Consider the following 12,277-nt stretch of genomic DNA (forward strand, 5'->3'; position numbering starts at 1 on the left):
GGGGTGTTGCGGGATGTCGCGGGGAACGCGGACTGATCCAAGCCTCAGTCTCGACGCTATCCATCATAGTGTGCGTGAACACTTATGCTGTTCACGCACACTGTAAGCGATTAAGGAAAGTAATAGAGCGAGTCTTCGTGGATGACATTTCATCTACACGAGTATATATCTATAGCAGATACTTTATTAATAAAAAGGGTTAAGAATGTTGGCAGTATAAGTATTTGATGCACTTTTGATCACACCATGCTTAAAAATGAAGAAAACTAGAACAGAAGAAATTCAAATCCATATATAAAGCAACTGAAACAATAACCAAATTTCAATATCTTAAATGTCAAAACAAGAAAACCATATAATTACAACTACAATTTTTCTACAGATTTCCTTCCAAACAGTCGTAAGTAAAGCAATATACAAAACAAAAAAATAACTAAAATAACTTATAACAACCACAAAGAGAATTTGCATCTCAAATCCGCAACGAAATTTTCGAACAGCGACGACAATAAGAAACAAACAAATGGGGAAACTTAAATTGCATTTTTCGTTCGGAAACAATCTATTCTAACGTTAAACAAAGTAATAAAAACAATCGGTTCGAAAATTCAAAGTTATTTAACTTTTAAAATTCATTGGACATTAGCATAGAACACGAAACAGGATTAGTTTAAAACTTCGCCTGTCCTTAAATGTTTAATAAAAACATAAAATACAATCACCGAGAATTCACGAAGAATAGTTTTATGAAATTTGCAAGAATAAAAAATCTTACCCAATTTGTAGGCGAGACTCTAAAAGTCAAGCCTAACATCAAAGGTTATTTGGACAGTAAAATCTTTTTGCCTTGATTAAACTACAAATGGAAATCCTGGAAAAATGGCGTCTACCACCCAAAAAGAGCTGAAAAAACTAATTTCATTATTCGTGCTCAGTTTTGAAAGCCAACGTTTTCGGCGAAGTTTACTAAATTGAACGCGACTAAATTAGACAATTTCTTTTACAAATATGCTTACAGTAATAGCAAGTTATCAAATCAATAACAGCATCAAAATAATTTAAAAATATATTATGAAATTTATTGATTTAATTAAGGATTCATGAGTCTGTCGCTTATTAAGAAAATCATCTCCGTTTTATGATATTTGAAATTCTAATTGTTTTTATATTTTTTCGTATACAATATTATATAAACAACAGGCATACGTGTCGTCACCTTTTATGAAGTTTAAATTCCTTTAAAACTGGTGGTAGGTCTCCCGTTTGTAAGAGTCCACCTGGATAGGTACCACAGCAATGTCTATTTCTGCCGCCAAGCAGCAGTATGTAGTCACTATTGTGAGCCGGTTTGAAAAACAATAAGACTTAACATCTCATGTCTCAGAATGGCGAGCGCAGCGGAATACCAAACAATATTTTACAATTCAAGGTGTTAGATGGTGTTTCTACTGTTGAGCGGCCGTCTCGTTTACCATCAGGCGAATGGCAAGCTCGTTTCGTCATTCAAAGCAATAAACTATATGTGTAAAATCGTAATATCTTTTTTGTAATCAAAAAGCATACAAGATACAACATGCGACTTCACAAAGGCCATTTCCCTATCAATTATCGGTATGAACCGAGCAGCGGTTGTAAATCAGAGTTATTACGGGCCATAGCGTAATTAATACATACACCGTATTAATTAAACTACGACTCGCTGTAGACAATTGCACCTGAAATATGGTTCACGTACGTTGCATGTGTACTGGCGAACACATTATAATTCATATTTTATGAATAAAATTAAAATAAATATTAATTCATTATTTCTCTTTGTTTTAAAGGTCTTTTTTTACATTTATATTTTTATATGTATATATAATCTTTAATTAAAAATAATGCATATAAAAAAAATAATTGCCTTCCAATGGCGAAGCTCAAAATCCAAGCTACCGGCAGTTAGGGATTCAAGGTGAGGAATATCCTCGCAATGCGCTCTATGTCTATTGAGCTTTAGTACGAAAAAGTGAACAGTAACATTACAGCCAAAATAAAAAAAAACAAATCGTTTCCTCAGTGTCAATGTATATCCGTAACATTATAAATTTACGTGCAATGGATACTAAAATCTAGAAGTCTAGGTTATTAAATATTCAAGCACTTTCGCCGGCGACTGTACAAAAGCCATTAGCCGTCCAGACTCCCACCTATTGATCTGGCTAAATTTACACCAGCGCTCGCCATAATTGAGCAGTTTGCACATAATGGCAAATCCATACGCTTGTGATCATGTGCTTTGTTTTGCGTATACGGATTATTGCGATATTATCGTATTATTTATTTAAAAAAATAGTTAGGGAAATACTTAATTATTGTTAAAATACCATTGTTAATATTACACTTAGCAAATTATATTATATAATATTTATTGTTTTTTCAAGACACGGTCTTATTTGAGAATCTTTGGCAATTATCTTTTGTACCTTTATTTAATTGAAATCAATATTTTATCGTTTTCATTTGATTTTATTTAATTGAATTGAAATTGACTTTTAAGAAATATCAATTTCATTTTTATGAGTTTTTATTTAATTGAATTTAAATCCACTTTAAATTTAGTTGATAAAATGTATGAAATGATGTAGTTAAATTCTTTGTGATACCGATAGTAAGTAATTTGTTACATAGATGCATCTTTGTAAAGATAACTTTTGACTATTTATAGAACACATACACCAGCTGAATGCCAAATGAACTGGCAAATGGGCCGCCTTTCGTACGGTCAATGGCATTGCCAGAAGCACGAAATTCTCGATCAATTTCCTGCTTTTAAATTTTGGTATTAATTTTATTATTCATTAAATACGTAGACATAAGGTCACAGCTTAAATTTTATTATTAATTACATATATAAACATAAGCTCACGGTTTCGTCTCTAAAGGGTCCAACAGAGACGCAACTCGTACAACATTTCACCGATCTTATATCAGTTCCATGTTGAATCCAGAACTTTGTCTGTTTTTGCAAAACGACAATTTAATCTATACTAATATAAAAACCTCAAGAGTTTGTTTGTTTAAACGCGCTAATCTCAAAAATTACAACGATTAGAATATATTTTTACTAATAGGAAGAAGCTACATTATTCTGGAGTGCTGTAGGGATTTATATCCCGGTACATATTTATTACGCAAAACTTTTCCACGCGGTACGAACCGAGGCAATAGCTACATACAATATATAGACATTAATAAAGCTTCAAATTAAAATAAATAATGTAAAATTGAACAGAATCAAACAACACTCCATCACGCATCTTCCCTTCGTGTTAAAAACATCTGAAGATAAATTGTAGAGTCCACAAAAAACATTGACACTCCCTCTGCATTCACTAATATATCTTCTAAGAATTTTCGCACCCTATAGACGCGTTTAAAAATGCGTAGGACGTGTCTTTCAGTATAAACTAAATTAGGAAGTGTGAAAAAATTGGTGACAAAAAGATGTTTCGGATGTAAGGTTAAAAAATCGTTGAGAGCTAAGTTGGAGACTCTGATGTGGTAAAATAGAATAGAGTATGCAGTAAATACTTCTCTAATATTGTAACGACTACCAAAAATATAATAAATAATATATATGTATATTTAGTACAGCTTTAAGTCATGCTGGTGGTCGGATATATATTTCATATCCTCCCGGATAGCGACCACCGTACGTAGGATGTTAAATCCACCATAGCAACAGACCGGCATAATCGTGTCGACTGTCGAAAGGTAATCATCTCTCGTCTAGCATACCCCCCCCCCCCCCTCCACCACCACTGACCAACCGAGCATATAAACACAATTAGCGCCATTGTCATTCAACCACTGGAAAATAAATAAGTCCCTTTGGTTGAATCATTTGGACAGAAAAAAAAAATCTAGTCAGTCGACATACTATTAGACCTTACTCCACTTAACATCAGTGCAGTGAAATCAATTTGCCGCGCCCGTATAAGGAAAATCATTAGATTTTAAGACAAAAATATATAGATGCCAACAATAGGAACTATTTTGAAGCAATCCGTTCAAGTCTAAATAGACTACCTACGGAAGCGGCATTGAAAATTCTGTTATATAAATCGTAATACAATCTAAAGAGCAGATCTGTAATGTGTGGTAGCACGTTACACCCACGTTGCATAATGAATAATGCATTCTCACACCACGCTTAGATTTTTAATTGAAAAACTGACGAACACATTTATTTTTGGGCACTAGATAATCTTTGAATAGGTATCTACATAAATTATTTAGATGATTTCTCACAAATTGTGAATATAGCCTAGCTTTTAGTTAAATAATAGAGTTAAGAACAACGCAAAATTTACTAATATTTATATTTATTTGGTGCTTCAAAAACTATTGTTTCAATTTTTTATTTATGGTATCTTTAAACTAATTATAGTAACGGTTAGCCTAGCCTAGGAGCAAGGTAATGAGTATGCGTATTTATGTATAATAATTACTTAAGTAATATTATATTACATAATAATTTTAAATACATTATATAAACATCGAAAATGTGTAAAAACCTATACAATAAATCCCTACTATAAAACTAGGTCAAACGATAAATTGTAAGACTTCTTGAGTGAATTACTGAAGCCACATTTGTGATTAAAGGCAATTCACTTCAACGAATACATCGTAAAACCCAGCTAAGTATGCGACTATTTTTTTATAAAGGCTCGTCAAGTGACCACGCTGTACCTGATGGTAAGTGGAGTGGGATCCAATAAAATGTCGACTGACGAGAGACGATTATCCCTTGGCAGTCGACACAATAGGGGACCGTCCTGTGTTTGATTTTGTACATTATTCTATATGTAATGGTTAATAATACGAAAAAGAAGCACATTTGCGAAAACTGCATAAAAATTGGTTAACAAATGAGCCAGCAATTCATATTTAAAATATTGTAATGTACAGAAGTGGGCACGTAGTGGGGATATCGCTTCATCTCTTTCTTTCGCACGTGTCGTAATGCCCGATGACGTCACACGTGGGTATTGCGCCTCTTTTCTGTTTCTTGTTACTTACCCCTTCTACCGAAATTGAAAGACTTATAACTTGTTGATTTTTTTACCGGATTTAAATAATTCTTTCTGTGTTATATTTTATATAACGTAAATGTTTGATAATAATAAAGAACAAAAATGAGTCCGGTCCCCTATTATGCTGGCCTGTTGGAACTGGATATACACAGACCAATCCCGGAACGCGGCACATGTACGTAAGGCAGTATTGCGGGTTTTAACGCTATCTGGGCGGATGTAAAATACCATCAGCAAAATCATCATCATTTCATTCTTAACATTTATTATATATCCTAAAATGACATAACACTCTCGCATATAAACAATCCGCAGAAACAATAGCAATTAGCAATACACAGAATTTTGAACCAAGCACTAAATAATCCACAGTATCGAACTGCTATAGTCACCCTAAAATTAAACCTAAAGCTAAAAAAGCATAAAGAATTACGTATCTTATTTATCCCTCACAGAGATATCCATTACGTATTCTATATTTGTACGTACAAAAAACGATCAGAAACACTTCATAAATAATGTCAGTCATAACAAAATCGTCACGTAAATGAAACACACGTTTTTACCTCACGATATTTTTGTTTCTTTGTCGGCTTCCGACCCTAACATGGACGGATATAATGACGCGAGGGCAAAAATTAAAAGTAAAACATCGAAATATATTAAATAAAATTACTTAATTAATTTATTTGTATATTCTGATCCCATTTGACTTTAAACATTACTCAAGAACAAAACAAAGATTTGTTAATCATATTGAAATCTAAGAGATTTGAATCAAGAATATGAGTATATTATAATATGAGTGAAATCATATTTTTTATAAAAAAAAATGATATAATTTCGTAATTTTATTACTCTATGATTACAAAAAATATCTGTTTCGTAATTTCTGCTTGACATTCGATTTTTTTCAGAACATATTATGAATTTCAGTGTGATGTGGTCGGCCCCTTTGAAATTCATGCTACCCCTGGTATGGCACGTGGGATGGGTGTCATTCGATACATGTTTTTTTTGTCGTTTTTTGCGTCCCGCAGCGAACGCCCCCGGTATCGTTTTAATTTTGTAAAAAACTAAGGATACACTCATCTTTCGCGCCCACGATATGTTGTCATTTACGCGGATGCGATTCCCAATCTTTGAATAGCATTCAGTTGCAAAGAGTGACATTTTCCAAAAAACCGGACACTACATAGAGATACTGATAATCTGGATAAATGCGGTCTACAAATCGTTCCAAGTTCCGAAAGGGATGCCGGCACGAATCTAATTATATAGACCCTTCGCCTCTGATTAGCATTCATGTTTTAGTCAAAATCTGGCATTTGACATCAAGCAAATTGATCAGATAAGCTGTAAATTAATTTTAGTTGGCTGCATACACTACGCGAGTTTAGTCGGCTAACTTATGGACAAAATTTAATACTGCAGCTTATAAAAGCAAAAGTGATGGTGAAATGATTACGATAAATTTAATACAAAACGGGTCAGTTATTAATAATAATTGTACGTCAAAGGGCACTTTATAAACCTTTGCAATATTTCATGTTCCACCAAAATGGAGACCTTCTTCTCCATCTCAATAGAACACTATTTGAAATTTAAATGGAACGTAAAGTTTGAGAATCTTTCATATTGCAGACCTTAGTAATCCGTACTGACAACTTCTCTAGCTTGTAAAGACATCCGTCATTCTACGCTCTGCGACGATTTAGCCACCCCTGAGTTTTACCGCCCCTCCTTACAACTACCCACTTTACCATGAACTCACATCTTTTTAATTTTGAAGGTAAAATTCTCTAAGGAGGTGGGTCATGTTAGACTGGCCCTTTTTTAGGGGTGTAATGTGCCATTTCCGATTTAGATTTTTAAAGTCAAAATTTTTGTAGTTTAGTGAAAACTTAATGGTTTTATTCATAAATCATTTTGTAGACAATTTATATTAAACAAACAGGTAAGAAACAAACGTTACCAACGCTACAATGTATCTTGTATTCTCCTACTTAAGGTGTATTTTGAAAGAAGTGAATGTCTAAAAACATTAAAGAATCATAGTTTTCGAAAGTATACCCTATCTAGCCAACACTTAGATAGCTAAGTGTTGGCTAGATAGGGTATATACCACGAAATTATAGAATTTCGTGGTATTCTAATAACATATAATCTTATCTCCACTAAAATATATCTAAAGAACCCCTAGTATTGGATTAAACATCATTCAAGAACTTGCTACTTTGTAAAATACAATCTACCAAGTAATATATACATAAAATAAAGCCGTAGAGTCTGTTAATTTGTCCGCGCATCACGTAAAAACAGCGGAACGGATTCCGCTACAGGTTTCACTATTAACTTAATCGAAACTCCGATAAACAAAGGCTTTATACCGGGGTTAATAATGCAAATAAAATTCCACGAACGAAGCCTATGACATAACTATATCTCATCGTAATAGAGTTTATTTTGCTATTATAATAAATGAAATTGTTTGTGAAAAGATAACCTAAAAACCGCTTAACGGAGTTGGTCCAAATTTGGCACATAAATATACCATTATCCGAATTGACCCTTAACTTATTTATTCTAGGCACCTAGATAGAGGTACTTTTATTTCGAGAATTAATCCAAGCGCGCGAAACTTTGAGCAAAACTAAGAAAAAAAAGGTATGATTCAGTAAGAATATCCCACTACGTTTTACTAATATTTTTCATCTCCAGATTACAACGTAGACAAAATATAAGCAAAACATACTTAATGTTTAGTATGCTTTTTACTCCACATCGTTCAACTGTGACACTGATTCGTCCAAGCCGCTATTACTGTGTGACATAACCGTTCTTCTTTACGTTCTAATTTTCCACCAGGCTTGCTGTACCAACTATCAAGGCTAAGTCGATTGTTGTTTCTTTCTTGAGAACACTATCATGAATAAGTATTGAATTTACTAAGTTTAATAATACCTATAAATGCTTATGGATTTAACCTCTAAGCTTATACATTAACTAAAGATTTCAAAAATAATAAAACCTATAAACGTATTATTCTAATTTGAACTCTATTGTTTAGGTCATTTGTGTTTTTGGACAGAATTATTAAATCCCAATTCCAATAAACTACCCAAACCGCTAACTACGCGTTACTGGTAAAAATAAACTTATCAAAGTATTAAAGCCTGAGAAAAATATTGCCTAAGAATAGGTATGCTTTGAAGATATTGTATACGTACCTATTGTTAGTATTCAATTGCTTTTTCCCTCGTTTTATAAGAAGTCGAAACATAATAACTAAGTGCCAATTAGCGAGAAAATTACATCGAAATATCTGATTGGCAAAAACGGGCGGATGTCACACATTCGAAGATATTCGGAGGGAGTTATGATGTACGATCACAAAAACATACGACTCTTTGTTAATGTCACCTTGATGAATGGAGCCGAGGTGGAAAATGTTTGATTTATCGGCGTAGGGTCAAATCTCGGGAATGACGTCGTTAAGAGTTACCCCTTGATACTGGAAGCTGGAAATAGATTTGGATTGACGTAATTTGTAGCTTACCTATTTGGAAATACTTGCTCCATGAAGTATAGATGCATTATTGGTTATGATATGACCTTATAATTACATTTTAAAACATTAGTTACAAGATGGTGAACATATTTATTATTAAATGTTTTATTAGATTAAAAGATTTGTTTATTTGTACATAAAATACCTCTAAGGCTGATGCATAAGGTATCTCATGTATATTCGTATTACATAATATAGTAATCGAAGATATGGGAGACTTGTTACTCGCGTAAGACTATCTTTTTAGCAGATTGTTCTTCTATAACATTGATTACGACGTTATTAAATACAGATTTGTGTACGTTTTTTTAGTTAAAATACGTTATTAAATACAGGTACGTGTAAATATTTTTAATTAAAATATAATAATTATTGTAAAGTAAAGATCGTTGGTTAGCTGCTAGTTTCAATCATTGCGTTTGATTGAGTTTATTTTAAGAATTATCGAACCTTTCGTTGGCTGTCGATCTATGTTACATTACAAGTGTGGTATTCTGTAACAATGCTTTAATCATACCTCTATTCAATAAAACTCACTCGTGAGGTTGACTGAAGGATTTGATAACTCTTTTTGCAAGAAAATTATGTTGTTAATGGGTATACCTAACATGAATTATTTTGTACATTTTTATCTATTTCTCAGGATGGATGCTATGGGTAATATATTAATCCCTAATGGTGTTCATTTAAGAGTTCTCGCGGCGCTTAGCAGGCAAATAAATTGTCAGTCTCGTCATTCAGTTGCATGACTAATGTACTAGTATCACCCACATAAGCTTGCTGGAGGTAGGATATTGGTATTCGGCGGGGTATAGATCACCGTGCACGAGATACCCACCATAAGGGCCTACGTGTCGCGTACTGGATCAGCCTGAGTATGTACTCAATGTTTAGAACATACCAGCATACTTGTGTCTTTTGGTCAAAGGTTGCAGTGGCGAATGGTGATATTTTCCAAAAACTAACTTGAGACAAAAATCAATTGTCTTAGTGAACCTAACCCGGCCAATTTGACAGAAATGAAAAACTAAGACTAGCTAACTAAGGGAAGCCGGCAGGAATCGGATTCTATGGACGCTTCGTCACTGAAAGATTGCCATCCATCAGTCAATATCTATTACCACTACATATACTATCAAGTACATAGAGGTCATTTTTCCTTGCATTTTTATAAAGAAATATTATCAACGCGATATACTTAGTAAAACGGTATACACTCCTACAGACCACAAATTACTTCGCAGGCATCGCTAAATGTATTTAAATTGTCAACATTGTGGCTTGCTTGTGGTCTTAAACGTGAAGGTTTCAACTTATAATTCAGAGCGCGAATATTCCACGGATTTTTATCTGTATGACAGTTATGTTCGGGAATCCCAATGTACGGAAGAAATGGTTTATGTCTTATTTATAATTCGCACTCTTAATAAAATAATGACCCATTCCAAAATTGCCAATTTGTGGGAATCGTCAAACAACCAATTTCTGTTTGTGATCTTTTAGTTTTTTCCCTTTTTTTCATGCTATAGGTTTCATTTTTGACCTATCTTTAATAAGCTCAATTTTATAGCAAATTCAAAAAAAGGAAGCAAACAAAAATTTGCTTTCTGACGACTGCCAAAAATTAACAATTTTGAAATAGGTCATTTTATTAAGAGTGCGATATCTATTTATTTCGTAAATATTAAGTACTTTGTGTATTTATAAGAATATAACGTTTTTACACCCCACGTCACGCTACTGGAACGCTTAGGCAGTAGCGACAGCATCTTACACTGACGGTGAATCTGCTTGATCGCCTGAGAACACTTATTCACCTTTAACCAAATGGAGAGAATTAGAAATGCATTTATGGAACACTGATGTTCCTAAATTCCAAACACCGGATGAAATTAGCTCTAAATTAAATTACTCTGTATTTAAAACCTAATTGTATACAAAAACAATATCACAACTTTGAAGAAAATATAGGCGACGAAATAAAAAACCTGGGATATATTTTGAATACATTTAAACTCCTACAAACATTATAAATATCAGCAAACAATTCTCTAATCCACCCTATATCAAATGTATAGCTGTGGAACATTTCAGTGAACTGAAAGGGGGCGACTGCATACGAATGAGCGGTTTAATGTGACGCGGGATAACGGGCCGCGCGACACGACTCCGCCACTGGTTAACACACTGTTCAATAGGCTTCCAATTATAAAATACTATCATATATTCATAAGCTTTCGTGAGATAAATAAACTACTATAATATAGGTTGACATATTAGGTTCTGTATGCTATTAGTCACTCTACTGCAGGCATTCTATATTTAAGTAAAAATGGATTGTAAGACAGAATTTTTCAGATTCAAAGTCCTAACTGGAATTGATTGAGTTCATTTTTGGACTAATACATTCTTTACTAAAGTATTAGTAGTAGTAGTAGTAGTAGTTACATATATTCTTTACTAAAGTAAGACTGCGAAAATACTTAGTTGTCGGCCCGTCAATTCATGTTTAAACTATGCTTTGCCTACTCAAAATGATAATGGTCGAGAACGATTATAATAGCGTGCGTATTGTTTTGGAGTTCTCGCATATTTCTGATACCTATTAACTAAATCTATTAAGTATAACTATGTAGATGAATTAACCATAAATAGAACACATTATGTTCAATATAGAAATCTTCGGAAGCACACACATGTAGCTGCATAAAATTGACTGGGAGAAAATGCCTTCGGTATTAAGTCCGTCTTGAGACTTTTAGTGTATAGAGTGTATTTAGTAAAAAGAAATAAATAAAATTCATCAAACATCAAGCAAAACTCTAGATGCGAGCAAAATCTAGAAGGCGTATGACGACTAACCTCGAGAAATTCGTAATTAACAAGAGATCACTATAACTTAAATAATATGTAACTGTCGACGTTTAACTTGTCTAAATACTTACGAGCTTGGGTTGTTATCAACATCCTCGATTTTTATTATAATTTGGCAAATGACAACAGCCAATTGACGTCAAGAGATCTCTAGTCTATTCCGCCCAAAATATCAATAATTCCGGCCATACGGTAAGGTAAGGTATTCACCTCTAGAACTCCTTCTCTACACCAAACTAAACAGCTGGCTTTAAACACAGTAATTTTCTGTTAGATCTACAATATATGAGGGATTTTTAAGCCTGCTTTTTATTTGTGAATGAACAAGTCCACGTCCACACTTGCGCCTTGTCTGCCCACGTCGCCGGCGCACACGCGGTCATTATCACCGAGACCGCGCATACATATCAATTAGCAAGCGAATTGAGCTTTTACGCAATGTCAACATCAAATTCATTAAACCTTTATACGATTCCTGGAATTGTGACGTTGAACAGGTTGCGGATCTTTTCGTTGTCTGATGTGTGGTTTTATTTTATTAAAGCATGAAAAACTGACTAAAATGCACCTGATGATGAGAACGATGCCGTCACAAAGAAACAAGTTGGCGCACCTTGGGGTCGTGATGGTGTTAACCATGAAAGCTGTGGCTTCGCATAACTGCACGAGTGGTTCTGCTCAGCAAAGGAACCCAATCAAATTGAAAAAATCCTGGAAGTGTTTACTGTAAAAAAGGGCGAACTCAGGAGTG

The sequence above is a fragment of the Manduca sexta genome, chromosome 6 (assembly GCF_014839805.1).
Source record: "Manduca sexta isolate Smith_Timp_Sample1 chromosome 6, JHU_Msex_v1.0, whole genome shotgun sequence".
Lineage (NCBI taxonomy): Eukaryota > Metazoa > Arthropoda > Insecta > Lepidoptera > Sphingidae > Manduca > Manduca sexta.